Source organism: Rhinatrema bivittatum, chromosome 3 (assembly GCF_901001135.1).
Source record: "Rhinatrema bivittatum chromosome 3, aRhiBiv1.1, whole genome shotgun sequence".
NCBI classification, from domain to species: Eukaryota; Metazoa; Chordata; class Amphibia; order Gymnophiona; family Rhinatrematidae; genus Rhinatrema; species Rhinatrema bivittatum.
The window spans coordinates 125,921,136-125,948,427 of NC_042617.1; the positions used below are offsets into that span (position 1 = coordinate 125,921,136).

A 27,292-nucleotide genomic window follows, 5' to 3' on the forward strand; every position below is an offset into this window, starting at 1 on the left:
ATTTGCGATAATTACCTGGGCAAAGAGCTAAGTTAGTGCACATTGCAATACCATTTCAGATTCTGTGATAAGTGCCAAACCTGTTGTATTTCTGTCATTCAACCACCAGGGGACCATTGTTAATGGTCCCCTGGTGGTTGAATGACAGAACTCACTCCAAGATGAGATTTGGGCAAGGTTCTCTCAACCTAGCTTGATGGACTCTCTACCTGGGTAACATCAAGCTAGGTTGAGATAACCTTGCCTAAATCTCATCTTGGAGTGAGTTTCCTCACTCCGAAGGCCAGCAAATCTTCACAAGAGACCACTGTTCTGTTCGTAGGTGTCACGTAGCATGTCAAAGTGGCCCCTAACCCCCTACACACTTACCTAATCCCCACCTCGAGTTACTAGGTGGGCCTACCCTAGGGATACAAATACCTGCCTATGGGCCATGCTATTATGGCCAGTCTGTCTGTCTGTCTGTCTGTCTGTCTGTCTGTCTGTCTCTCTCTCTCTCTCTCTCTCTCTCCCCCTCTCCCTCCCCCCCCCCAAGCCTTCAAATTGTCTGAAATAAGCCTTACAGGACACATCACCACATGGTCACAGTGGCTATCACACAGCCTAATGCAATCTAAAGAGGTGTTGTTAAAATCAGCATTATGGCTGTGCATTAGCTCTTCACAGGCAGGCTAACCCAGCCCACACTCCACCTATTTTTGGAATTTGCATCACACCATACGATATGGTGCGATCGCATGCGGTAAACACATTTTTGCATGCATTAAGGGCCTATCGCATGCGAAAATGCCTTACCGCATTTTGATAAATGAGCCCCTTATTTGGATATTTGATTGATAGCTAAGCAGCTAACCTATCTAAACAGTATCTAGAATACTGAAGGCTTCTTTGAAAAGATGAGTTTTTAAGGCTTTTTTAAATTCCTTTTTATTATAAATTTGCCTTAAAGGGTCAGGCAAGGCATTCCACAATGTGGGTCCCGCAACTGAGAATGCTCTATGTCTGGTAACGTTTAAAGCAGCCTTTTTTACTGAAGGGACTTCTAGGAGATTTCTTCCTTTTGATCTAAGATCCCTAGAAGGTTTATAAATTCTGAGTTCGGAACAGAGCCATGTAGAATCAATATTGTTTAATAGTGAGTGAATAAGGTTGAGAATTTTGTATTTTATTTGATACTTTACCGGCAACCAATGTAATTTCTGTAAAACTGGGGAAATGTGATGCCTCATTGGAGTAGCTGTAAGTAGTCTCGCTGCAGAATTTTGGATAATTTGAAGCGGTTTAATGGTGGATTCAGGTAATCCTAAATATAGGCCATTACAGTAATCTATACCAGATAGAACTAAGGCCTGCAAGACTGATCTGAAATCATTAAAAAATAATAAGGGCCTTAATCTTTTTATCACATGTAACTTGAAGAATGAGTTTTTCACAACCTTTGAGACATGTTGTGTAAGTGATAAATTTGAATCGATCCAAACTCCCAAATTCCAGGCGATTTTGGTAATTTGGATGGTATCCTTTCCCAATTTAATATTTACAGGAGGAGCATTATTGGAATTTGATATGAAGCTCAGTAATAAAATTTCAGTTTTCTTTTTGTTTAATTTTAAACGGTTATGAGCCATCCATTTTTCGATGGTACTTATATATAACTGCACCATAGCCAATGTTTCTGTCCAGGAGGATTTATACAGTACAAAGAGTTGAATATCATCAGCGTAGATCTTATACTGTACATTCAGTGATGAAAGAATATGACACAAGGGAAGCAGGTAAATATTGAACAATATTGGTGATAAAGATGATCCCTGAGGTACGCCTGTAGATTGGGAATAATGGTAAGAAGAATGGGAGCCTATATTGATTTGACATTGACGGTGTTCAAGAAAGCTTTTAAACCAATTTAGTACTGAAGAACGCAATCCTATATAATGTAGAATAGATAATAGAATTTTATGATCCAAGGTGTCGAATGCAGCTGATATATCCAAAAAGATCACCAAGTAATCTGTTTGATATCCAAAAAGATCACCAAGTAATCTGTTTGATCTATTGAATCTATTGATGACACAATAGTTTGTCTATCCACAAGTTGTGCAATCAAGAAATATAGCAGTGGGGGAACTTGTGGAGTAAAAAATATTTATTTTGCAAAAATTATATAACCAAGAGAATTGCTATAAAGTACTATGATAAGTTAGTTTGGTTATGATGTTAGTCCACTTAAATGTATGAAAAATAAAGATCAACAAGAACAAATTATATAATGTGATACTTTTATTTATTGGACTAATAATACATACTCCCTTCCTCAGGTCACTTTGTTTCTGAACTGTGAAAAGGCATGTTAGCGCCAAAAAGCTACTCATGAAATGCATTTTAGTCCAGTATGAAAGAATGACCTTATGTAATTGCTTTTTTGTTTATTAACTAGAAAGCCATTAAAGTCCACTGACCAAACCCTGACATATGTTTAGCTGTTACTTCTGCAAATATTCACAAACCACACGAGCTTGATATTATTTATTTTATTTATTTATCGAGTTTTAGATACCGTCATTCGGTTTCGCCATCATAACGGTTTACAAGTTTCGATCGGAAACTTATTTGCATTTATCATCCATCTGGAATTCTGGGTGACTAACAATTAGGGCCGGATTTTAAAAAGCCTACGCGTGTAGGTGGGGTTACGCGCACCGGACCTATTTTAGAAAGGCCTGGCAACTCGCGTATGTCCCGGGGCTTCGAAAAAGGAGAGGGGTGGGGTGGTCCGGGGAAGGGCGGGGTCAGAGGCTCCCAGCACAGTGGCAGGAGTCCACTGCACAGGAGCTCCAGGTTGAGGCAGCCTAAGCTTCCTGAAACCAGAAAAAGAGGCCTGCCAAGGAAGTGATATTTTAGTTTCTTAACCTTTGTCTGCACTTTTTAGTAAATAAATGCACTTTATTGTAAGTAAATGCACTATCACCTTATGAAATGTCTTTCTATGAGAGTGCTCCTTTGTTGTATAGCCCGCCTTTGACTCAAGCAATTGATTTCTTGAAATTCATCCAGAGTCAGATGCTCTTCCTCCTCCTCCTCTTTCTTTTGAGGGCCCTCCTCTGGAGAAGGCATGTGTCTAAGTGCAAGGCTATGTAGCATACAGCAGGCTAGAAAGATCTCACACACTTTAGGGGAGCTGTAAAAAAGGCATCCTCCAGATCTTTCTAGACAGCAGAAGTGTGATTTAAGTAAGCCAAATGTTCGCTCTATGACAGCCCTGGTCTTACGTTGTGCCCTGTTGTAGCGACACTCAGCAGCAGTTGCAGGAGTGGCAAATGGGATCATGAGCCAGGTTTTCAGTGGATAGCTTCTGTCACCTGTAGGATAAGACACAGAAAATCAGAGTAACATATACCTTCTGGGTTTCATAGTGGCACATCTCACAGGCCTAGTAAACAGGAGCCCTGCAGTGGCACCCTAAATATAATGGTGACAAAAAGAAAGCAGGGAACTATATATGTTATTTATTTATTTATATGCTTTTTTTTATACCGAAGTTTAGCTAGCTGCCTTCACTCCGGATTACAGCTCAAACAACTTAATACAATTTGGTAACAAATAATACAGTCAGGAAATAACTGGAAAACATACAGGATAATGATCCACAACTCAATACATCTTGGTAGCAAATGATACAAACAGGGAAAACTGTAATCAGATCAGATAATGAACAATAATAATTGATTAAACTTATGTATATTATATCAGCTTTAGCGGTGGGTTAATTTACATAAGATAGATTATGTTATCTATGTATGGAGAAATATTGTTCTAAAGTAAAAAGATGATATCAGTTCTAGAAGTGCTAAGAGAATCTGAATTTGAGAGACTGTGATTAAATATATAGTATCATTCTTTTCGGTTAATTGTCTAGTTTAAATGTTCTCTATAATAGACTTGAAATTGTTCTTTGCAAAGCCGATGATGGATGTGTGTTATGTTAGAAGTGGTGGGTATCTTACAAGCTAGAAGCCATCCCCCAGTGATGTGTCCTTGCTGGAAGTGCTCATGAATTCTTGATTGTGAGAGAACGTAGGCATTGTGAGGGGATCCTGGAAAGCGGGGCACCACATTCTTGATGATGCCCTTGGTGTTGCAGACCACTTGCATGTTTAGTGAGTAGAAACCCTTGCAGTTGCAGTAAATGACCTCATTTCCTCCTGGTGCCCTTATGGGCACGTGAGTGCAATCAATAGCTCCCAGGACTAAGGGGAAATATGCAGTTTGATAGAAATCAGTCATTTTGTGTTGTTATTACCGTCTGCTGGAGGGGAAGGAGATAAAGTGTTGTGTTTTCCTGAGCGAGGCAGCCAGGACCTGCTCTAGACACCTTGAGGTGGCAGACTGAGTGATTGCAGATGTTATTCCTAATGGTGTTTGGAAGTTGCCAGTAGCAAAAAAGGCCAAGGCAGTAGTCACCTTGATGTGTACTGGCAAGGCATGAGCCCTTTGGGTGGTAGGTTGCAGTTCAGGCTCTAACACTTGGCAGAGGTACAGTATGGTTTCCTTATTAAATCTGAACCTGCACATTAATTCCTCCTCAGATTCAAAAAATGTGTCCGAGTGCTGTAAAATCTATGTAAAAGGTACCTCCTCACCCTCAACATTCTTCTTCTCTCTCTTTCTCTTCTGAACCGTATAGATCGGAGGACCCATGCAGCTAATACAATAATGTTGAGAAACAGAAATGCAAAATATGCCACTGAATTGCTGATCCTTGTGTTTATCACCTCCTGTTGTAGTCTCTTTCGGTTAGACAAAAATCAACAGTGCATACGTAAACACTTTACAGTTTCCCAGTTACCAGTAAGTTCCACAAGCTCTTCCTCCCACCTTCTGCCTTCCTCCTGAATCGAGTGACCCAGAGCGAGGAGCCCAAGAAACTGGAAACATCCAAGGAAACTTGAAAGTAAGCAGTCTCTCGCGCATACAGGCAGACATTAGTAAATATACAAGTGTGAGATTGGCTGAACGCGCCAGGTCTTATGCGTTTGTCCCTTATAAAATACGTCATGCATGTGTTAGTCAAGAATATACCCCTGGCACACTCCAGACACGCCCCCTTTTATGCACACTACTTTGTGCACGCAGGCACATATGTGCACACAAATACCGCTATGCAAAATTCGATTTCTACGCGCAGGACCTACTTACGCGTGAGGATGCCGATATTTAGACACGCAGGTCTTTTAAAATCCACTCTAAAATGTTTAGCAACTGCAGAGTTCTGGTTTTTATAACTAATAGTACAGATGCACTTCAGGATGTGCACCCAGAGACACTGATATGGCCCATGTGCTTATTCCCACATTTATGATTGATGTAGAAACCGTCTCTGTTCTTCAGTTAATAAACTTCCATATTTTCAGAGGACCTAACCCTCATCTTCAAAAGATTTCCTTTAATCCACAAACTCACACACACTGACAAAATATTGGTGTAGAAGCCAGTCTCTTCTCGTTAAGGTTTCCTCATTACGTACCATGTCCCAGAAAATCCACTTTATTATATAACTTCTAAAACATAATGCCACAACTATGGAAAACCTTCGTTCAAAACTGTCTCTCACAGACTATGCCCAATTGTTTTTCAATGCCTTTATAAATCACTGAACTTTAACTAAAATATCTGATGAAAATGAGAAAGAAGACAGAAATCAGAAAAGCAAAATGTCAAGCAGAAGAAAGGATTGCCCAAGAGATAAAGAGAGGTAACAAAACATTTTTCAGATATATAAGAGAAAGAAGAAAAGCCTGAAACTGGGTGACTAGAGATTTGGATCAAGGAAGTGCACTCAATGTCATCTATTTGGATTGCAGCAAAGCATTCGATACCGTTTTGTGAACAAAATGAAAAGCTTTGGAGTGAGTGCCAAGGTGGTGGAGTGGATTACAAACTGGTTGACTGATAGGAGACAGCGTGTAATGGTAAATGGAACCTACTCTGAAGAGAGAACAGTGTTAAGTGGAGTGCCACAGGGATTCGTAGTGGGACTGGTTCTGTTCAATATCTTTGTGAGCGACATTGCGGAAGGGATAGAAGGCAAAAGTTTGTCTATTTGCGGATAATACCAAAAATCTGCACCAGAGTGGACACGCCTGAAGGAGTAGAGAATGAAAAGTGATTTACGAAGGCTTGAAGAGTGCACAAAGATTTGGCAGCTGGGATTCAATGCCAAGAAGTGCAGAGTCATGCATCTGGGATGCGGTAATCCAAAAGAGCTGTATGTGATGGGGGGGGGGGGGGGGGGTAGGCTGATATGCACGGACAAGGAGTGGGATCCTGGAGTGATAGTTTCTGGCGATCTGAAGATAATGATACAATGTGACAAGGCGATAGCTAAAGCCAGAAGAATGCTGGGCTGATTAGAGAGAGAAATAACCAGTAAGAAAATGGAGGTGGCGATGCCCTTATACAGGTCCTTAGTGAGGCCTCACCTGGAATATTGTGTTCAGTTCTGGATCCCTTATCTCAAAAGGGATAGAGACAGGTTGCAGTGGCATACCTAAAGTATTTGGCACCCGGGGTGGATAATTCCTTTGGCATCCCCCCCCCCCCCCCCCCAGATTCACTTCTCTGTCTCTCCTTCCCCCCCCCCCCCCCACAGGTTCTCTCCCTCTCTTGCACACACTTTCACACATTCCTGCACACAGGGTCCCTCCATTTCTCTCTCACACATACACACCCCTTCACACAGCTCCCTCTCTGACACACAAACACACTCTCACTCACATACACATACACACCCAGACATGCTCTCTCACACACATAGACACAAACACTCTCTCACTTCCTGCCCCAGCTCCCCATCAGAAGCACAGCAGCAGTTTCCTCCTTCAGCCCCTGTGACAGACAGGAACTCTTAATTTTTCTTGAGGCGGCATGGGGGGGCTGGTGCGGCTTTAGTTCCTGCATCTGTGGTGGGGAGGGTAGGGGGCAGCGCCATTGCTCTACTTCCTGCTTTGGGCCGCGACTGCATGACCTTTCCTTCTTCCCACCCTCACAGACCCACCACTTCCTCTTCTGGGCAGCGGGGGTAGGAAGAAGAAAAGTGTATACAGTTGCCAGCTCCAGACCCGTGGCACTCTAGGTGGCTGATCAGTGCTTCCACCGCTCATAGCCCAGAGGCCTCCCTCTGCTACTGTGATCAGGATGGGCTCCGCTCGCAGCTACCGACCTCCCAGCTTGGCTGTCACCCGGGCCGAACTGCACCCCCACTCTTAATATGCCACTGACAGGATGGAGGTGGTCCAGAGAAGGGCTACCAAAATGGTGTATGGTCAGTATCGGAAAGGAGAGACTAAAGGATATGAATATGTATACCTTGGAAGAAAGGATGTGTTACAGACCTTCAGATACCTAAAAGGTTCTAATGATGTGGAAATGTGAAACCTTTTCCATTGGAAAGAAATCAGTAGAACGAGGGGTCACGAAATGAAACTCCAAGGACGCTGCCTCAGAACCAGTGTCAGAAAAAATTTCTTCATGGAGAGGGTAGTGGATGCCTGAAATGCCTTCTGGAGGAGGTGGTGAAAACCAAAACAGTGAAAGAATTCAAAGGGGTATGGGATAAATAGTGTGGATCCCTAAAGGCTAAAGGATGGAAATGAAGAAAAAAAGAGTGCATGAGGTAACTTGACTCCTAGCTAAATACTGTCCCAAGCAAATAAATGGTGAAAAACCCTAAAGAATGCCAGTGGGCAATTTTTTTTTTTTTGGGCAACAGACCATTTTTTGTATTTTCAGATTTAAATGGGGGCATATTGGAAAAAAAAAACCCCAATGGCCCTAGGCGTGACGGAGCTGAGTTCTATACCTCAAAGAGGCTCCTCAGGACAGACAAGATGAACTTATTGTCACGTGAGGCATCCCTGCCCAAACAGTAATGCAACGTGACAATGTGGAGAAACTTCCACGTCACAGCCCTGCAGATCTCCTTCATAGAGACGTTCTGAGGTGGGCTACAGATGCTGCCATGGCTCTGACACTATGAGCCTTGACATGGCACACCACATTCAGGCTTGCTTGGGCATAACAGAAGGAGATGCTGTGAAAGGTAACGGGTGTGTGAGCCCTTTGTGCTGTGCAAATTTGAGGACAAACGCACAAGGCCTAAGCCAGCAGCAGGTGAACATGCCCCGTAGTGGGACAATCTGAAGCTTCAACTTTACTAGCCATCTCCCTCGCAAGTTGAGCCCTTGGGTTCTGGCAGGTGGCAGGATTTAGGCAGGTCCCTAGGGCAGTGAATCGAACTAGACTCCAGAAGTACTTTGGGGACACGGCAGGAGACAGACTAACAGAGTCAGAAATAGGCAAAAGTTGGGGTAGGCTGCAGGCAATCATGGTCAAGTCCAGGTGTCTATGTAAAAAAAACAAAACTTAGTAAGTCAGTTTCTAAGTAAGACAATAAAATAAAGTCAGTCACAATTTTAAATAAAACCACACCTGCTGCAACCATTATAAAATATTTATTGAACAAGTTTCAACCTATAAATGATCAACCATTCTATAAACTCCATGGGAAAGAGGAAATTGTTGCAAACAAGGAAGCATTTTATTTATTCATGCATGGAGAACTGTTGCCATGAAGGCAGTCTTCTCAATGGCAGGATGAAAACATACATACCAAGGAGGTGACGAAATACTGGTGAGAGAGGAAAACTGGGGAATAGGAGGAGAAAGAAATGCAGCAATAACTCCATATGATGTTTCTCAGTTTCTGGACTACCCAAAATGAGAGAGTGTAAAATAAACTATTGCAAGCAGCAAGAATTTCAGAAAATAATTGTAGATTAACTTAAATCGCTGAGGATCTTTTCTTTATTAAAAAAAAAAAAAAAAAAAGCACAGTGGGCATTATAGAAGAGTGTGGTTTACTATAGCTCCTTACACATGCACACAAAGTTTAGCACAAATCAAAGAGAAATATGTAACAAATGATCTAGAAATTAAAAGCAGCATTTTCTTAACTAACAGAATTGCTTTCACTGGAGGGATACAATAGGCTAAAAAAAACCATATCAAATGCTGAATACCATTTCTTCATGAAGAAATGAATCAGAAGTAGTGAGCCCCGGCTCTAAGGGTTAGTTTCCTGCAATTCTGCAGAAAAAACAGCAAATTTGGCAGGTGCCATGGCATTGTAGGAAAACAAAGGTATTGGTTATGTACTTAAGGTTACATGTTTCCCTATGGCACAGTGGCACTGAGGTGAGGAACCAGCTGAATGAGGATCCCCCGCAGACTCTTGGGTAAGGCTGGACAGGATCTTCCACCTGGACCAGCCAACTCTGCATGTTCTGGTGGCTGGTAGGGCTTAGGCTGTAACTGTAGATTAAGTCAGGAATTGGACACACAGCTGGTACTGAAGGTAGGCAGGGCTGGAGACAGGCAGGGACTGGATATAAGGGCTGGAGCCAGAGGCAACCCAGGATCAGGAGACACAGCAGTTCTTGGAGGAAACAGGCTGGACTGGATTGGATGCAAGGTCAAGGCTTGGAACTGAAGACAAGGACAGGACTAGAACAAGCAATCAACAACAAAACAAGAAGGCCCAAACTGGCCACAAGGCAGAGTTAGGTGAACCTAGAAGGCCCGAAGGCCACAAACTAGGACAGGAAGGCCACAGAGCAAGGCAAGGCAGAATGACTGGGTCAAGGAGTTGAGGTGACTTGATGAAGAGGCTCCAAGATGTGGGAAAGACTGCATTAAATAGGACTGACCTTGCTGAGTCATGGGATCAACAAGATGGTGGCAAGAGCATGTGAGTATGTGACTTTGTGAGGACCTCTGCAAGTGGGGAGGCTGCCTAGCAGGCAGAATTATGACAGTATCCCCTATTAAGACCCCCTCCTCTTGGATCCCATTTGCCATGGGACCTGTGGACAGTAGCTCAAGGATTATTTGAAGCAAGGGCGGCAGCTTTAACCTCAATGCCAGTAGGTACTGGCTTTGAAAAAGACAGATTGTATAGTCCATAGCTTGGAGGCGACACATGCGGCCTGGACTGGGATTTTGGTGTATGCTGCATGCAGAGCAGAAATTGGAGTCATGGGAACAGAGTCCATCTGGTTCAAAGTTATTGGAACAGAGTCCCTCAGAGGTAAAGCTGGTGGATCAGAATCCCTCAGAGGCAAGGCTGTTGGAGTAGGAACCCTGAGAGGCAAGGTTGCTGAAGCAGGTTCCCTGTGGAGTAAACTGGCTGGAGCAAATGCCTTCTGTAGCAGACTGGCTGCAGTGGACTGGCTGGAGGGTCTGGTTCATCAGCCTGTGGAGGCAAAGCAGGAAGAGCAGTAGTTAAAACCATTGCAGGGCTTACCAGCAGCTGGAAGTAGATAGCTGGAGTCTTGAAGTCTGTGGATTCCAGAGCCTGTAGCACAGTCTGGGCTGTTGCAGAAGAAGCAGAGGACACGGACTGGGCTAAGACCACAATAGAAGCTGCAGGCATAGCTGAAGCCAGGAAGACAACTTGGACTGGACTCTGAAGAACTGGATTGGAGTTAGCTTCTGAGCCTGGCTTAGTGGCGAAAGATCCTGATAGAACATCTGTAGGAAATGCACACACTACTTTCCTTGAACTTGTTAAGGTTAAGCTGGAAACATCTGATTGAACCAGAGTCATCAAGGTTGAAGCAACTACAGCTATCTATTTTAAAACTCCTGAATCTGACACAGAAGTACAAGGGCACTAGAACCTGAAGCAGGACCCACCTCTGTAGGTACAGTTTGGTTTTTTTTTTGTTTACTTCTTTGGCTGGTTTTGACAATGTTTAAATTAGCTGGGGGTGTAGGGATTACGGAGCAGGGAACTCTCTGAGCAGCAAGTAGCATGTTAGAAGCATTCACTGGTGATAAACTAAAACTAGTTGAATGCCTAGGAACCAGGAAAAGAACAGAGCTGATAGATCAAGGATCTTCAAAAGCTGTGCTCTGAGATGGCCTGGCTGGAGCAGAGTCCTTCTGGGGCAGACTGACGGACATGGACTCCTTCTGATGATGGCCACAGAAGTCACTGCAGGACTGGATTTTTCAGCAGATCCCACTTGTTCAGGTAATAATTTTAAACTGCTTTGATTAGCCTTGTCTGTACTTGGATTAACTCTAGCTTTAAGGGCAGTTGGAGTACAAAGTTGTTTAGCTAGCATTGTCTCCAATCTGGTAATAGTAGGAATCAAGATTCATGGAATTGTATAATCTAAGGCATTCCTTTGTTTGGAATTTGCTGGTCTTTTCCAATACAAGGGTTTGCAGCGCTGAGTCAGCCTCAGAAGAGAGCAGAGATTTCTTTGCAGCAGAAATAACAGGAACTAGTACAGTAATAATCTTGGTTGTAATTTAATTAATTTCTGGCTAGCCTGAGACCTCTGTGCAGCCAGCCAATCTAATACCCTCAGGAATTGGGGGGCTGTAGTTTAGGACCCATTTTTCTGTATTACAGTCAAGACAGGTAGCTGTAAATAAAGGGTTTTTAGACTTACACACCTTACACATCCACATGGCAGGATTAAGGAATTTATACTTGAACCACTCAGTGAAAGGTGGCAGATTCCAAATTTGACAACTAGGGCATACCCAATAGAAGGCAGCATTAGAAATGGCTTTAGGTACTGAGGCTGGAGAATAATCACTAGTGGCTACAGATAAGAGTAGATACATTTTTTCTGGACTCACTGGACTAGTCAGTCTTCATACTTGCAGATGTCTGCTGAGCTGGAGCAGAGGTCTGTGGCTTGGAAGCTGGTTTAAGAACATAAGAAGCTGCAATACTGGGTCAGACCGAGGGTGCATCAAGCCCAGCATCCTGTTTCCAACAGTGGCCAATCCAGGTTGCAAGTACCCAAACATTAAGTAGATCCCAGGTTTCTAATGCCAGTAATAACAGTGGCTATTCCCTAAATCTGTTTGATTAATAGCAGTTAATGGACTTCACCTCCAGGAACTAAGCCAAACCTTTTTTAAACCCAGTTACATTAACTACCCTAACCACATCCTCTGGCAACAAATTCCAGAGCTTAATTGTGCGTTGATTGAAAAAGAATTTTCTTAGATTAAAAAAAAATGTGCTATTTGTTAACTTCATGCCCCCTAGTCCTTCTATTGTCCAAAAGAATAAATAACCAATTCACATTTACCTGTTCTAGACCTTTCATGATTTTATAGACCTCTGTCATATCTCCCCCCCCCAAGCCATCTCTTCTCCAAGCTGATCAGCCCTAACCTCTTTAGCTTTTCCTCATAGGGGAGCTGTTCCATCCTCTATCATTTTGGTCGCCCTTCTCTGTACCTTCTCCAGTGCAACTATATCTTTTTTGAGATGTGGCAACCAGAATTGTACACAGTACTCAAGGTGCAATCACACATTAGAGCAATACAGAGGCATTATGACCTTTTACGTTTTATTCACAATTCCCTTCCTAATAATTTGTAATATTCTGTTTGCATTTTTGACTGTCACAGCACACTGAGCTGATGATTTCAATGTATTATCCACTATGATACCTAAACCATTTTCCTGGGTGGTAGCTCCTAATATGGAACCTAACATTGTGTAATAGAATGGATTATTTTTCCCTATATGCACCACCTTGCACTTGCCACATTAAATTTAATCTGCCATTTGGATGCCAATCTTCCAGTCTTGCAAGGTCCTCCTACAATTTTTCATAAGCCGCTTGTGATTTAACTACTCTGAATAATTTTGTATCATCTTCAAACTTGATCATCGCATTCCTTTCCAAATCATTTATAAATATATTGAAAAGTACTAGTCCAAGTACAGATTCCTAAGGCAGTTCACTGTTTACCCTTTTCCATTGAGAAAATTTAATCCTATTCTTTTTCCTGTCTTTTAACAAGTTTGAAATCCATGAAAGGACATTGCCTCCTAGTCCATGACTTTTTAGTTTTCTTAGAAACCTCTCATGAGGGACTTTGTCAAACATCTTCTGAAAATCCAAATATACTACATCTACTGGTTCATCTTTATCCACATGTTTATTAACCCCTTCAAAAACAAAAAGATGCAGATGTAAAGCAAGACTTCCCTTGAGCAAATCCATGTTGACTGTGTTCCATTAAACCATGTCTTTCTATAGGCTCTGTGATTTTGATCTTTAGAATAATTTTCACTATTTTTTCCGACCCTGAAGTCAGGCTTACTGGCCTATAGTTTCCCGGATCGCTTCTGAAGCCCTTTTTAAATAGTGGGGTTACAATAGCCACGCTGCAGTCTCCAGGTACAATGGATGATTTTAATGATAGTTTACAAATTTTAACTAATAAATCTGAAATTTCATTTTTTTAGTTCCTTCAGTACCCTGGAGTGCATAGCAGCCTGGCCAGGTGATTTGCTACTCATATGTTTGTCAATCTGGTTACTACATCTTTCAGGTTCACAGTGATTTGGTTCAGTTCATCTGATTCATCACCCTTGAAAACCATCTCCAGAACCGGTATCTCTCACATATCCTCATTTAGTAAACACAGAAGCAAATAATTAATTTAGACTTTCCACAATGGCCTTATATTCCCTAAGAACCCCTTTAACTGCTCAGTCATCTAACAGTCCAACTGACTCCCTCACAGGTTTCCTGCTTCGGATACATTTTTAAAAGTTTAGTAGGAGTTTTTGCCTCTATGGCCAACTGGCAGAGAATCATGGCCCCACTCCAGAGGGGTCTGTATGGCCTCTTCATTCTCTTACAATAATACCAATCTTTATCCAAATTTACATTCTTCCATGGACACTGAATTTTGCAACAAAGTTATTGTGACCATCATACTAGGCATCATTAAATGTAACTTTGTACGGTAGATTTTGCCTTATATGTAATCATCAGTCACTGGTGACAGTCATGAGCTAGCCACCTCAATTTTTTAACATGCAAAAATTACTTTAAAAAGTCCATATATGGATAACTTATCTTTAATAACTCAGTGGTTCTCATACCACTCATTTCATTCTAGATGGTCGGTCTTCACTGCACTTTTTCATGAGGCCATTCTTTAAAAATCTTTCAACTTTTTGCCTTGCTGTACTCCCATTTTCACTGACAATCTTCCTCCAGTCTCCCGCCACGGAGCCGTGTTTCGGACCTACTAGTTCTTTGTCAAGGGAACATTTTGCAATATGGCGGATCAGCTTTTTCCTCCTTGTTGAAAAAGTGCAGTGAAGACCAACCATATAGAATGAAATGAGTGGTATGAGAACCACTGAGTTATTAAAGATAAGTTATCCATATATGGACTGTTTAAAGTAATTTTTGCATATTAAAAAAAGTTAAAAAATTGAGGTGGATAGCTCATGACTGTCACCAGTGACATGATTATATATAAGGCAAAATCTACAGTACAAAGTTACATTGATGATGCCTAGTATGATGGCCACTTTCCATGAATAATAACTTTGTTGCAAAATTCAGCATCAGTGGAAGAATGTAAATTTGGATAGAGATTGGTATTATTGTAAGAGATCGTTTCACCTACCTATCCACATTAAAAAAGTGTTGGAACTTTAGTTGTATTATAATTGGCCTCTTCATTCTGTCATGGAGTTGGGGGAACCAGCTGGATGGAGATCCCCATCAGGAATAGAGCCAGACTCTAGGGCAAGACTGGACAGGATCTTCGACCTAGATCAGCCACTTCCACTCCAGGTTGAGCCCTTGGGTCCAGTGGCCAGCAGGAGATAGGCTATAACTGGACATATATCTGGTACTGAAGACAGGACTGGAGATAGGCATTGACTGGATACAAGGGCTGGAGCTGGAGGCATAGCAGTTCTTGAAGGTAGGGAGGCTGGACTGGAACAGGGGCATGGACAAGGACCAAGACTGGAGACAAGACAGGACTGGAACAACCAACAATAAGCAAGAAGGCCCAAACAGGCCTCAAGGCAGGGATAAGCAAAACTAGAAGGTCCAAAAGCCACACAATAAGCCTGGAAAGCCACAGAGCAAGGCAAAGCAGAATAGCGAGGTCAAGAAGTCAAGTTGACTTGATGAAGAAGTACTAAGTTATAGGAGAGGCTGAGTTAAATAGGGCTGCTGGCCTTGCTGAGTCATGGAGTCAATGAGATGGTGGCAAGAACATGACTCTGAAGACCTCTGCAGGTGGGGAGGCTGCCTATCAGGCAAAATCATAACACAGAGACCAAGATGATCTTGAAAGTTCAAACATCTAAAAGGTAATGACATTCAAGTTGAATATAAAGGCATTACAACATGAAACAATCCAATTTGCACTGGGACCAATATGACTTCTAGAACTCTTTACTTCAGATAGCTAAAATGTTATCCAACCATAAATACAATTTAACCCAAAATATTTTGGGTCATTCTAGTGCAGGTGACACTGAGGATCAGTGAAATGATCTGGTGATAGTATCTAAAAGTCCACAGGAAATAAAAAATCCAAATTCAACCTTTACTTTTAACTGCATTTTTTGTCTTAGTAAAAGGTACGATTGTAATAATGCGTATTCACTAAGCACCAAACAAAGGGTCTAAACATCTCCTCAGTAAAGTAAAAAAAAAAACCAAAACAAAACTGGAGGGGGCAAAACAAAATAATTCTTTAAGTATCCAACTTTATAAAAGCCACATTAGCTTACAATTTTGTCCCTATTGGCCCTACTTATCCCAAAATATATTTATTAGGACCAAATCAGACCCCCCCCCCCCACACACACACATCACGGATCTACATACATCTCAACCCACAGAAGCAGTTTCTAATTGCACCTCATTATGCATGTGGAAGCTGTAGAAAACAAATCAGCTCATTACAAATATACAGTTCAAAAGAGTTATACATGTAAATAAAATGGATACATGTATAAAAGGACAAGATTTAACTTCAGTATATAAAAGCTTACAAATAAATAAATACATACATTACACTCATCAAATAATCTTTTATTATGAAACTATGTAACCGAACCTTGATGGCACGTTTTTAGAACGTATTACCCTATACAATTCCCAACATTATTATATGTACCTTTCTGTAAACAGTTGTGATGGTAATTAACTTGATGGTATAGAAAAGATTTTAAATAAATAAATTACAAAGCTCACTCATTATTAGGAACAGCATTTTGCATTGTGATTAGTGTACTTGAAGGTGGGGGAAGCTTACTTTGAACTTATTGCTTAGAATAGTTCTTATATAGAATATAGCATTATTTATTTATTTATTTAGAATTTTTATATACCGACATTCGATACAAATATCAAATCATATCGGTTTCCATTATAACAAAACAGTCGCGGTTGAGGCGTTACATTAAACAGGGCGTCTGAACAATAGATTCATTTAAATAGTAATAAATGAATCATCGAACAGCGTTAATGGGTGTAACAAAATAAAATAAAATAAAAATAAAAAATAAAAATACATGGAATAGCGAACAATGTTAATGTGCGTAACATGAACTAATGCATCTACTAGAGTATCTTTCGTAACCTATGGACTGTCCAAATCAGGCGTAAGCGGGTCCTAAGGGAAGTGAGAATGATCATGGGTCCCATAGTGGACTGTTATGCCCTTTGACCGGTGTCAGAGTGTTCTTGAGACTCCGGGAAGGCTTGACGGAAGAGCCAAGTTTTTAGGTGTTTCTTAAAAGTTTGATGACATGTTTCTTGGCGAAGCTCCGGAGGCAGTGAGTTCCAGAGGGTGGGCCCAGCTGTAGAGATTGCTCGTTTTCTTAATGAGGTTTTGACCGGTGGAGCATATAGAGATCCTTTGTAAGCGTTTCTGATAGGTCTTAGTGATGTGTGAGGGCAGAGTTGCGAGCTTAAATTGAGGTGGCCAATGCCGATAATGTCCTTGTGGAGCATCATTAACGCTTTGAAGGCGATCCTGGATTTTATAGGGAGCCAGTGAAGACCGCGTAGAATTGGTGTGATGTGGTCTCTTATTTGAGTTAGTGAGTATCCTCGCCGCTGCATTCTGGACCATTTGTAGGGGTTTGATAGTTATGGCAGGAAGGCCTAGGAGAAGAGAGTTGCAGTAGTCTAGCTTTGTAAGAATGATAGACTGAACTACTAAACAGAAGTCGCTGAAATGCAGGAGGGGTTTCAGATTTTTGAGCACTTGAAGTTTGAAAAAACATTCTTTAGTAGTGTTGAGGACATGGGTTTTAATTTGAATAGATTGTCGAGTCGAACCCCTAGGTCTCTGACGGAGGGGGGAGTGATTAATGGATGATTTTGCGAATTGGGATGCGCTTTGGGAGTTGAGAGTGTGGTTTTCGTCAGGCGAGATGAGGATTTCAGTTTTATTTGAATTGAGGATAAGGTTCAAGCTGGAAAGCAGAATATTGATAGACTGTAAACAGTTGTTCCAGTGTGCCCAGGTTTTTTGCAGGGATTCAGTGATAGGAAGAAGTATTTGAACGTCGTCAGCGAAAATGTAATACTTTAATTTGAGGCTGGAGAGTAGATGGCAGAGTGGTAGCAGATAAATGTTAAAAAGTGTGGGGGAGAGGGATGATCCTTGCGGGACTCCTCGGTTTGATTTGAGTGGGAGTGATTCTTTGTTATTGATCCTGACCTTGTAGAATCTATTCTCCAGGAACGATTGGAACCAGCTATGGGCTTCTCCTTGAATTCCTACATCAGATAGCCGTTCCAGTAGGATGGAATGATTAACCGTGTCGAATGCGGCGGATAGGTCGAGAAGGTAAGGTTGTTTTCTTTCAAGATTGAGGAGGATGGAGTCGGATAACAAAGATAGTAAAGCTTCCGTATTTTGCAATTTCCTGAATCCGAACTGGAAAGGGGAGAGTATATTGTTCTCCTCCAGGTAATCAGACAGTTTGTTTACGAATCTTTCCATCACTCTTGAGATCAAGGGAAGGTTAGCGATTGGACGAAGTTAGCAGGGTCAGCCGTCGAAAGGTTAGGTTTTTTTAGTAAGGGTTTTAGGATAGCTATTTTAAGTTGTTCTGGAACCTTTCCTTGAGTTAGAGAGCAATTAATGATGTCTGCTAACACTTTGGAAATGGTGTTTGGAATGGAGAGTAGAAGATTGGAGGGTATTGTGTCCAATGGATGAGAGGAAGGTTTGAGCTTTTTAAGTATGATTTCGATCTCCATTGATGATGGGGTCTAGAAAGATGTTAAGTTGAAATTCTTGGTAGGTGTTGAGGAGCTAGAAGGCAGTGTTGTCGGCTGTAGGGTAGAGATAGGCTTAAGGAGGTTGGTTATCTTCTTATCAAAGTAGATGGCTAATTCCATGGCTTTGTTGGATGCTTGCTCGTCAGGGATGATAGGTGGCGAAGGTTTTGTAAGAGATGTTACAAATGAGAATAAGGCTTTGGGGTCGAATGAGAAGTTGTGAATTTTTTTTGCAAAGAAGTCTTTTTTGGCTTTGAGGATGGCCATCCTGTATGTATTGAGGTGGGCTTTGTAATTTAACGTTGTGACGGTGGAAGAGACTTCCGCCATCTGATTTCTTTTTTCCGAAGTTCTTGTTTGAGGATTTTAAGTTCCGGAGTGTACCACGGATGCCTATTAGCTTGAGGTGGTTTCAAGGATTTAGTGATGGTGGGGCAGGATAGATCTGCGACCTTACTTGTTATCTTGAACCAAGAGTTAATAGCTGAGGGAGCGTCAGTGAGATCCAGTCAGTCGAGCTCTTTGGTGAGCAGTTTGCTAAGTAGGTCTGTGGGGCAAGGTTTCCTGTATTGTATTGTGGTTGCCGGGTAGATGGGACGTGGCTGGTCATTAATTTGAAGTTCGGCAGAGATGATGTGATGGTCTGACCACGGGACAGGGACGCAAGTTGGGATAGTGGCCGAGGATAGACCATCGTTGAGAAAAATCAGGTCTATTGTGTGTCCTGCTTTGTGCGTGGGACCTTTGACGATCTGGCTGAAGCCTAGGTGATTGAGGGCTGTAAGTAGGATGTCACAGTTATGGGATAGATGGGAGATGTTTACATGGAGGTTAAAATCTCCCATCAAGATAGCTGGTTTGTCCCGCTTGAAATGTTTAGCTGTAAATTCAATTAATGGTGAGGGATCCGTGTCTAAGGTTCCTGGTGGTGAGTAAACCAAAGTGATTTGGAGATGGTCCGAATTGAATAAGGCAAGTTCGATGTTGCTTATTTTGGTAGATAGTTGCAGCGAGAGTCCAAGCCCCTTTTTTGTAGCTAGCAGGAGACCTCCACCCCTTTTTTTTATTCTGGGGATTGAATGTATGTCGTTAAGGTGGTTGGGGAGCTGATTTAGTAAATCTGTGTTTGTAGGTTTCAGCCACGTTTCAGTAATGGCGCAAATGTCCGGGTTGTTGTCCGTTAGGTGGTCGTTGAGAAGGTGAATTTTTTTTTGTGATGGATTGGGCGTTGAATATGGTTAGGGTGAATAGAGTAAAACCTAGCATTTGGGAGATCATGATTGGGATCAATCTCTGATGTCGAATGCCTAGAATCCTGGGTTTGTTAGTCGTGAGCTTGGGGGTATAAGGAATTGTAGGTATGGGGAGTGAGTGCATCTTGATGAGCTGGATTGTGTCCTTGCGTATTATTAGGAGTTGTTGTTGGAATTTCAGGGAAACTGGAAGCCTGTTGTAAATTGAGGTGAAGACTGGCTTGTTCTATGGTAATCTATACCCGTGGCTTCTAATTTTACTCGAGGGGTAAACAGAGCTGGGTTAGGGTGGACTCGGGTAATGAGGTAGGGAGGACTGGAACTCTCTCCTTAGGTAGAGCTAGTAGGCTACGATCCGATGAGGTGTGATTTTGTTCCCAGAGAAATAATAACAGCGTTAGATGAGGTAGAAGAGTAAAAGAGTTGGGCCTCACACCTCAGGGGCTGCATGAAGGGGCGCACAAAGGGGCGGGCCCCTTTGTCGCGCTCCTTTGGCACGCGACGCCAGGAAGTGCAGGGGTTTTTAAAACCCTGCCAGTCGTGTCTCGCTGACGTCACCCCCGCGACCCTGTGGGCGGTTCTCGTTGCGGCGGTGCCGGTTCGGGGCGAGGGATCGAGGCCCAGCAGGTAGGTTGGATCAGTGGTGAAAGGCCAGTGGTCGGCGTGGAAGCCCGATTGGGGTGAGCGGAACAAGGGAGGCCTTGTTCCGCTCAATTATTCTGGGGTGCAGTGTGGGAATACAGTTCTCTTAAAGCAGGACGTTTTTCCTTTGTAACAAGTTCTTTGGCATTCCTTTAGCAGGCAAGTGAGTTTGAGCTACCTTGTGGGAATTATAAGCTTTGCCAGCAAGCCATTTCAGGGTTTTACACTATCTTCCCTTCTCCCTGGCCTTGCCTGAATAAAAGCATCACTTGTGCTTAAGTCTCTGCCTGGGAAAGGATACCTGACTGTCATGTATTTCTCTAGTTTATAATTAATCCTGATAGCCTGAAAGTAGGGCTGGGTGTTCCCTAGTCAGAGGCAGGACAAAGTCAGGAGGTATAGAGTTCAGCATCCAATGAAATGATCCGTGCACACCCCCTGAGCCAAAGCCAATAGTGTAGAGACTCGTCTGTTGCTATGGGGAAAGTAGCCAATCATGTAATGACACATCATCTGCCTTTGTATGAATGTACAATAAAAAGAAGAGCCTCGTGAGGGCTCACCCCTTCTTTTCCTGCCTGCGATGAAAGCTGCCTGAAGTGTCTTCTTTGCCTCCATATTCAACATCTGGTGAGCCCGCACGTGATGATAAACTCCATGCTTATTTCGGCTGGTCAAAGCTTAGGTACGTACCGTTCAACAGATTTGCAATCGTAAGTATTTTTAAAAAGTACTTTTTAGTAATTTTTAAGTATTTTTCAGCAAGTTTGTTCCCCACATTCGTGAGCATGGGAAGTGATTTGACTGTACAGCAGAGGCTACATGCTAGGGAGCTGCAGCAAATCATCAATAATCATTATTTCATCACCAGAAGAAAAGAAATAGCACAAGTCAGCCTGGGGGACTTAGAAAAATTAATACGTGAAATAGCTTGCCGTTGCCCTTGGTATTCACAGGCAGGAACTCTGAATATCCAGGACTGGATTTTAATAGGCAATTGTCTTCATACGGCTCCAAGGTCCCCAATCAGGCAGTTATTGTTATGGCAAAAATGTACAGAGGCCATAGAACACATAGAAAAAAAAAGTTTCAAGGCAGCATTTTCAAACCATGTGCTTTTAGAAGCAGGCAAACGCAATCAGAATACCCTTCCCCCATCTTATGCTCAGTCTCCCTCAGAGACAGCAAATTCTTTGTATCAGCTCTCCATACCCACACCCAAGCCCATTCACACCTTCCCCACTTCTTTAGAAAAGCAGTCCTTGAGAACAATTGAGCCACAACCTGGCCTGGGTGGGGTGATTAGCATTGAATTTCAGCAGAAACAGCAGAAAGAAAACCTTACAGAAAAAGAATTATTAGGACTTCAAGCTGTGGCTTCCTCTGCGTCCATCTCAGAGAAAAGGCCCCAGGAAACTGAAAACAGAGGTCAGAAAAACTAGCATTCCTCCATCTTGCCTGCAACCCCCTTCCCCCACCAACCACTTCCTGTACCCCCATTTGCCATTGCCTGAGACAGTCATTGATTCTGCATCATCAATTTGTCTAGGTAAATTACCATCTCAAACCACTGCTCCCGGTAAGAATTTATGTGCCGCGGTCAGCATGGGATTTCACCTAGAACATGGAAATCTCACAAGAGAGGAATTATTGAAAGGGATTCAAGCCTCTCCTATTACAAAAGGAATTAAAGAGCTGGGTGTGGCAGCAATAGAGTTGAGTGCCGCCCGGAGTGCCATGAGCAGTGGCTATGCCCCCAGGTCTTCAAAGAAATCAGCGTATAAGACCTTGGGCCAAGCAGCTGCACTCCTGTGTTACAAGCAAAGAAAATATCAATATGAAAAAAATGATTTAATTAGACTCCTGCATTACAAGCAAAGAAAAAATCACTATGAAAAAAATGATTTAATTATACACCTCAATGACCTATTGCAGTCCAGATTAAACAGAGTAATTGCACAGACAGTACAGATTTGGAAAAAATGGTTTCTCTTGGTCTTCGATGTTCAGTTGCAGAGGGACTGCATGCTTAAGGAGTAGTTTCTCTTTGAATTCAGTTACAAAAAATCTGCATACTTTGAGAGTATTTTCCCCCACAAAGTGAATGCAGAACCTTGTTAAAACTGTACTGAAAATTGAACAATTACTGTATAAATTACATGTGAAAATTTCCCTTTTACAAAATTAATTTGGCTCACATTTAAAATGACTCCATTTCTCTGAGATTTAAGTTTATAAGCAATTGCTTGAATTGCCAGCGCACAGATTCTTATTGTAATTTTCCCTACAGGAGAAAGATAGAATCTGTCTGCAAGAAATCAGCAAGTCCTTGCCAAGCCATTGTCTCTGGTTGATGTTATCTAGATTGTTAAACAATGCTATCTTTCAGTTCCTATTGACTGAAGGATTAACTCCTTGGGTGCAGTTCTTTTCTTTTGAGAAACACTGCTCCTCCCCCCCTTTACTGTCTTTCTGTTAACTCTTGCTTGCCACTCATGGGGGAGGGAGGGAGAACTTTTGAAAAAAAAAAACAAAAAACTGGACTTAGTCCTGCAGTTTCTCTCTCTAGTTTCTATGTTATAACTCAGACAGATCTGCTGATCCAAATCTTTTCCCTCAACTTTCAATGCATTACTGCACTAGCCCTTCCTCGTCTCACTCTCTTTCTGTTAATCTTTTTAATACGTTCAAACATACTTTCAAACTTCTTTAATACTGAACTGAGGTTACTGACAAGGACATTTAATATTTATTTATTTATTTATTTCAGATTTTTATATACCGGCATTCGAGACAGCAGTCACATCATGCTGGTTCACATAGAACAGGGGTGCATAGTAAACATAACTATAACAATGGTGCTGAAAAGGCAGTTACATATAACAGGGTGATAAGAACTTGGCTGAGAAGGAAGAGAAAGGACAGGTTATTAATTCACACAGGTAAACGATAGAAGATATGGTTAAACAAGGTGTAGTTAGAGATTAGTTGACCATGTTGGCGTCCGGGAAAGCTTGTATGAATATCCAGGTCTTTAGTCTTTTTTTGAAGGTTGAGATGCATGGTTCTGTTCTGAGATTTGAGGGGATGGAGTTCCATAACGGTGGAATGGCTGTAGAGAAAGCCCGGTCTCTTAGTGTGCAGTGTCTAGTAGATTTGGACGGTGGTACCTGTAGCGATCCCTTGTATGCATCTCTTGTCGGTCTTGACGAATTGTGTAGTCGGAGAGGGATCTGTAGGTCAATGGGAGCCAGTTGGTGGATGATTTTGTATGTGGTAAGAATGGCCTTGTATATTATTCTAAAGTGTATAGGTAGCCAATGGAGGCTCTTTAGAATCGGGGTTATGTGGTCCCTTCTCCTGGTATTTGTCAGAATTCATGCAGCTGCATTTTGCACCATCTGAAGTGGTTTGGTGTATGAAGCGGGAAGGCCGAGTAGGATGGTGTTACAATAGTCTAATTTTGAAAAAATGATTGCTTGTAGAATGGTTCTGAAATCTTGGGCATGGAAAAGAGGTCTGATTCTTTTCAGCACTTGTAGTTGGTAGAAACAGTCTTTGGTGGTTTTGTTAATGGTGGCTTTGAAATTCAGGCGATTATCAATTAGGACTCCTAGGTCTCTCACTTGTGTGATTGTTGGCGTGGCTTGTTGTGCAGAGGTGATGGTGCTATTTTCTGAGGCGATGAGCAGGAGTTCAGTTTTGCTGGAATTTAATACCAGGTTTAGGCTGGTGAGGAGGAGTTTAATTTTTTGAAGGCAATTATCCCAGTAAGCCAGAGTTTTTGCAAAGGAATCCTTAATGGGTATCAGGACCTGTATATCGTCCGCGTAAAGGAAGTGCTTGAGGTTAAGGTCGGTGAGAAGTTGGCATAACGGTATAAGGTAAATGTTAAATAAAGTAGGAGACAGGGAGGACCCCTGTGGGACTCCTACTGACGACGGATGTTGAGAGGATTCTTTGTTCTGTATCTTGACCTTGTATCCTCTATTGCTGAGAAATGATATGAACCAAGATAGTGCTGTGCCTGAGATACCTATGGAGGCTAACTGGTGTATGAGTAAGGAATGATTGACGGTGTCAAAGGCGGAAGATAGGTCCAGTAGGATCAGTAAGAAGGCTTGACCTTTAATCGAGGCCCAGGATGAGGTGATCTGTTAAGGAAATGAGGAGGGACTCCGTGCTTAGTGTTTTGCGGAAACCGTATTGTGATGGGAATAGGAGGTTGTTTTCTTCAATGTAGTTTGAGAGTAGGGTGTTCACCAGTTTCTCCATAATCTTAGCTATGAAGGGGAGGTTGGCGATCGGTCGGTAGTTGTTTGGGTCATTAGGATCTAGATTAGGTTTCTTGAGTAATGGTTTGAGAGAGGCCAATTTTAGGTCATCTGGGTAAGATCCTTGTGTTATTGAGCAATTTATGATGTCTGACAGGGATTTGGAGATGGAGTCAGGAATTGATAGAAGCAATTTCGAGGGGATATGGTCCGAAGGGTGAGAAGATGGTTTCATTTTCCGTAGAATGCCTTGGATCTCAATGGAAGAAGTGAGTTCCAGTTCTTCTAAGCGGGTATTTTTGAAGGCGGTCTGAGGTGGTGTTGAGGTAGATGCGGTGTTAGGGGGCAGCTGAGTTAGAAGTTTGTTGATTTTGTTATTGAAAAATAGCGCTAGTTCTTCCGCTTTAGATTTGGCTTGGTTGAGAGCGATTTCTGATGGGTTTAATTGAGTGAGGTTAGAGACGTAGCTAAAGAGGGCTTTAGCGTCGAAGATTAGGTGGTGGATCTTGGATGCGTAGTAGTTCCTCTTGGATCTTAAAGTATTCGATTTGTATTGGTGAAGAGTAGATTTATAGGTAGATAGAGTGATGGTGCATGGGTTTTTACGCCATTTAGCCTCATTTTGTCTTAGCAATAGTTTGAGCTTTCTTAGCTCTAGGGTAAACCATGGTTGTCTTTTGGACGAGTTGGGGTGAGGATTTTTTGTTGTTAGGGGGCATAGCTTGTTGGCTATCGATTCCGTGATGTTGTTCCAAGATCGAAGCGCTGAGTTTGGATTGGTGAAGTCTACTTGGGTGAGATGTGATAATAAGTGATTGCTAAGATCTTCTGTGGTGCATGTTTTCCTGTAAGTGAAGCAATGTGAGGGTATGCGAGGTGGACTGGTATCTTTTATTGAGAATGAGGAAGTTATGAGGGAGTGATCTGACCATGGTACCTTCGTGCAGGTGGGGTGCTGGACCAGTTTGATTGCTGTATTGACGAAGATAAGGTCTAACGTGTGTCCGGCTTTGTGTGTGGGTTTGTTAACTAGTTGAGTGAAACCTAAAGTGGAGTATGCTGTGAGTAAGGCTTCGCAGTTGGGTGATAATGTGGAGTTGTCGACGTGCAGGTTGAAGTCACCTAAGATTATCGCTGGGGCATCTAGATTGATAAGGGAAGTAGTTAGTTCGACCAGAGGAGATGCGTCTGTTTCCAGTAAACCTGGAGGAGCGTAGAGAAGTAAAATTTGGAGTTTGTCTGACGAGAAGAAGCCAAATTCGAGTTTCGAGTCGGAATTGGAGGAGTGTTGAGTGAATCTGAGGTCCTTTTTTGTAGCTAGGAGGATTCCTCCTCCTTTTTTTTTTCCCTGACGTGGGATGGAGAAGAAGTTGTATGTCTCTGTGGGTAATTGGTTGATTATTGCAGTATCTGAAGGTTTGAGCCATGTCTCAGTAATTGCGCATATGTCCGGTTTCACATAGATGAGATAGTCGTTTAGTATTACTGATTTCTTAGTTAGGGATTGTGCATTGAATAGTGTTAACGTAAATAGTGTGAGGCCTAGCAGTTGGGTAATGGGAGTGATCACAATTGGAGAGAGGGATTTAAGGTTATGGTAATGGGCGTGTCGAGTTGAATGTCCTTTGGTAGGTGGACAGTGTGGGAGGATTGGGATTGGAAAGGATGGAGACATTCTTCTTAGATTGTTGGAGTGTAAGCTGGAGTGGCTAGACTGGATGCGGCTGGACGCTGGAGTGGCTGGACTGGATGCTGGAGTGGCTGGACTGGATACTACGGTGGCTATAACGGGTATTGGCTTTAATGCAGGCAGTAAACTTTACTATTGTATTGTTAAGGCTGTGGTCATAGGCTGTAGTTACTTTCGTGGGTGTGGGTCTTCCAGCTATAGTCACTTTCGTAGGCTGAGAGCTTGCTGAGATGGCGCTGGCTGGGCGCAGGCTGGTACTTGCTGGGTGAGAGCTGGACGAACGTGAGCAAGATGGACGCTGGAAGAGCTCTGGTGCGGTAAAGTTGTGAAGCTGCTCGGGGAAGCGAGGATCGAAACGAAGGGGCGAAACAAAGGGGCAGGCCAGTTTGTCGCGCTCCTTCGGCGCGCGACGCTCGGCACCTAGCAGGTAGGATTTAAATCCCTGCCGGGCTCTCTCTGGTTGGTCGCCGGTCTCAGTTGGGGGCAGGCCTTATCGCGTTTCCCTGTTTTTTTTTAAAGGTTTGCGTTTTTCTCGCGTTCGCCGGATTGGGCCTCGGCGATCGCGGCTGGCGTCAGGGTCCCCCGGGTGGGGAGGCCGAACACTGACCTGACCTTCCCCCGGTGGGGCTCCGGCGCCGGTCGCGCAGGTCTTCGGTCGCCGCGTGGAGAAGGAGGAAGCGCGCCTAGCAGGGAGGATTTAAATCCCTGCCGGGCTCTCTCTGGTTGGTCGCCGGTCTCAGTTGGGGGCGGGCCTTATCGCGTTTCCCTGTTTTTTTTTTTTACAGTCACTTTAGCGCGAACAGCGTGTTTAATTTCCTATTCTAATAATTATAAGAAGAAATTCTATTCTGATATTCCACATTGAAAGTAAGCTCAGAGTATTATTGATTGCAACCTGGAACAATAGTTGCATTCTATAAAGTAATGATGGGGTCTCCACTAGGAGGCGCTATGTTATTCTACCAGTTATATTATATTATTGTTTTAATAATTCTGTTATATAATAGTTTTTATTTTTCAGATCTGCGGTCCTCATGTCTTAAGGACACTTCAGTTTTATTTTCTTTCACAAAATTTATACAGAATTCTGAACCTTAAAATTTTTACTGATAGAGGTTGCTACATCTAAAGCAATCCCTCCCAAGCCTTTTCTTGCAAATCCAAATTGATTTTATTAAATTGAATAATAGAATTGATTTCTTCAAGGTTAAAAAAGTAAGAATTTCACTTTAATCCTTACCTTAGTAAATTTTTTGCTGTATGCCAGTTTTT

At 42.5% G+C, this 27,292-nt stretch overlaps 1 protein-coding gene across 1 annotated transcript in view; it reads right to left on the minus strand.

Annotated features, from left to right (window-relative positions):
• Positions 1 to 764: 764 nt before the first annotated feature.
• PAPOLG (poly(A) polymerase gamma) overlaps positions 765 to 27,292 on the minus strand; it is a 246,617-nt gene continuing 220,089 nt past the window's right edge. Inside the window, exon 22 of the mRNA XM_029593721.1 lies at positions 765 to 3,359. The gene's annotated coding sequence lies outside the window, so the exon portion shown is untranslated. The remainder of the gene's footprint in view (positions 3,360 to 27,292) is intronic.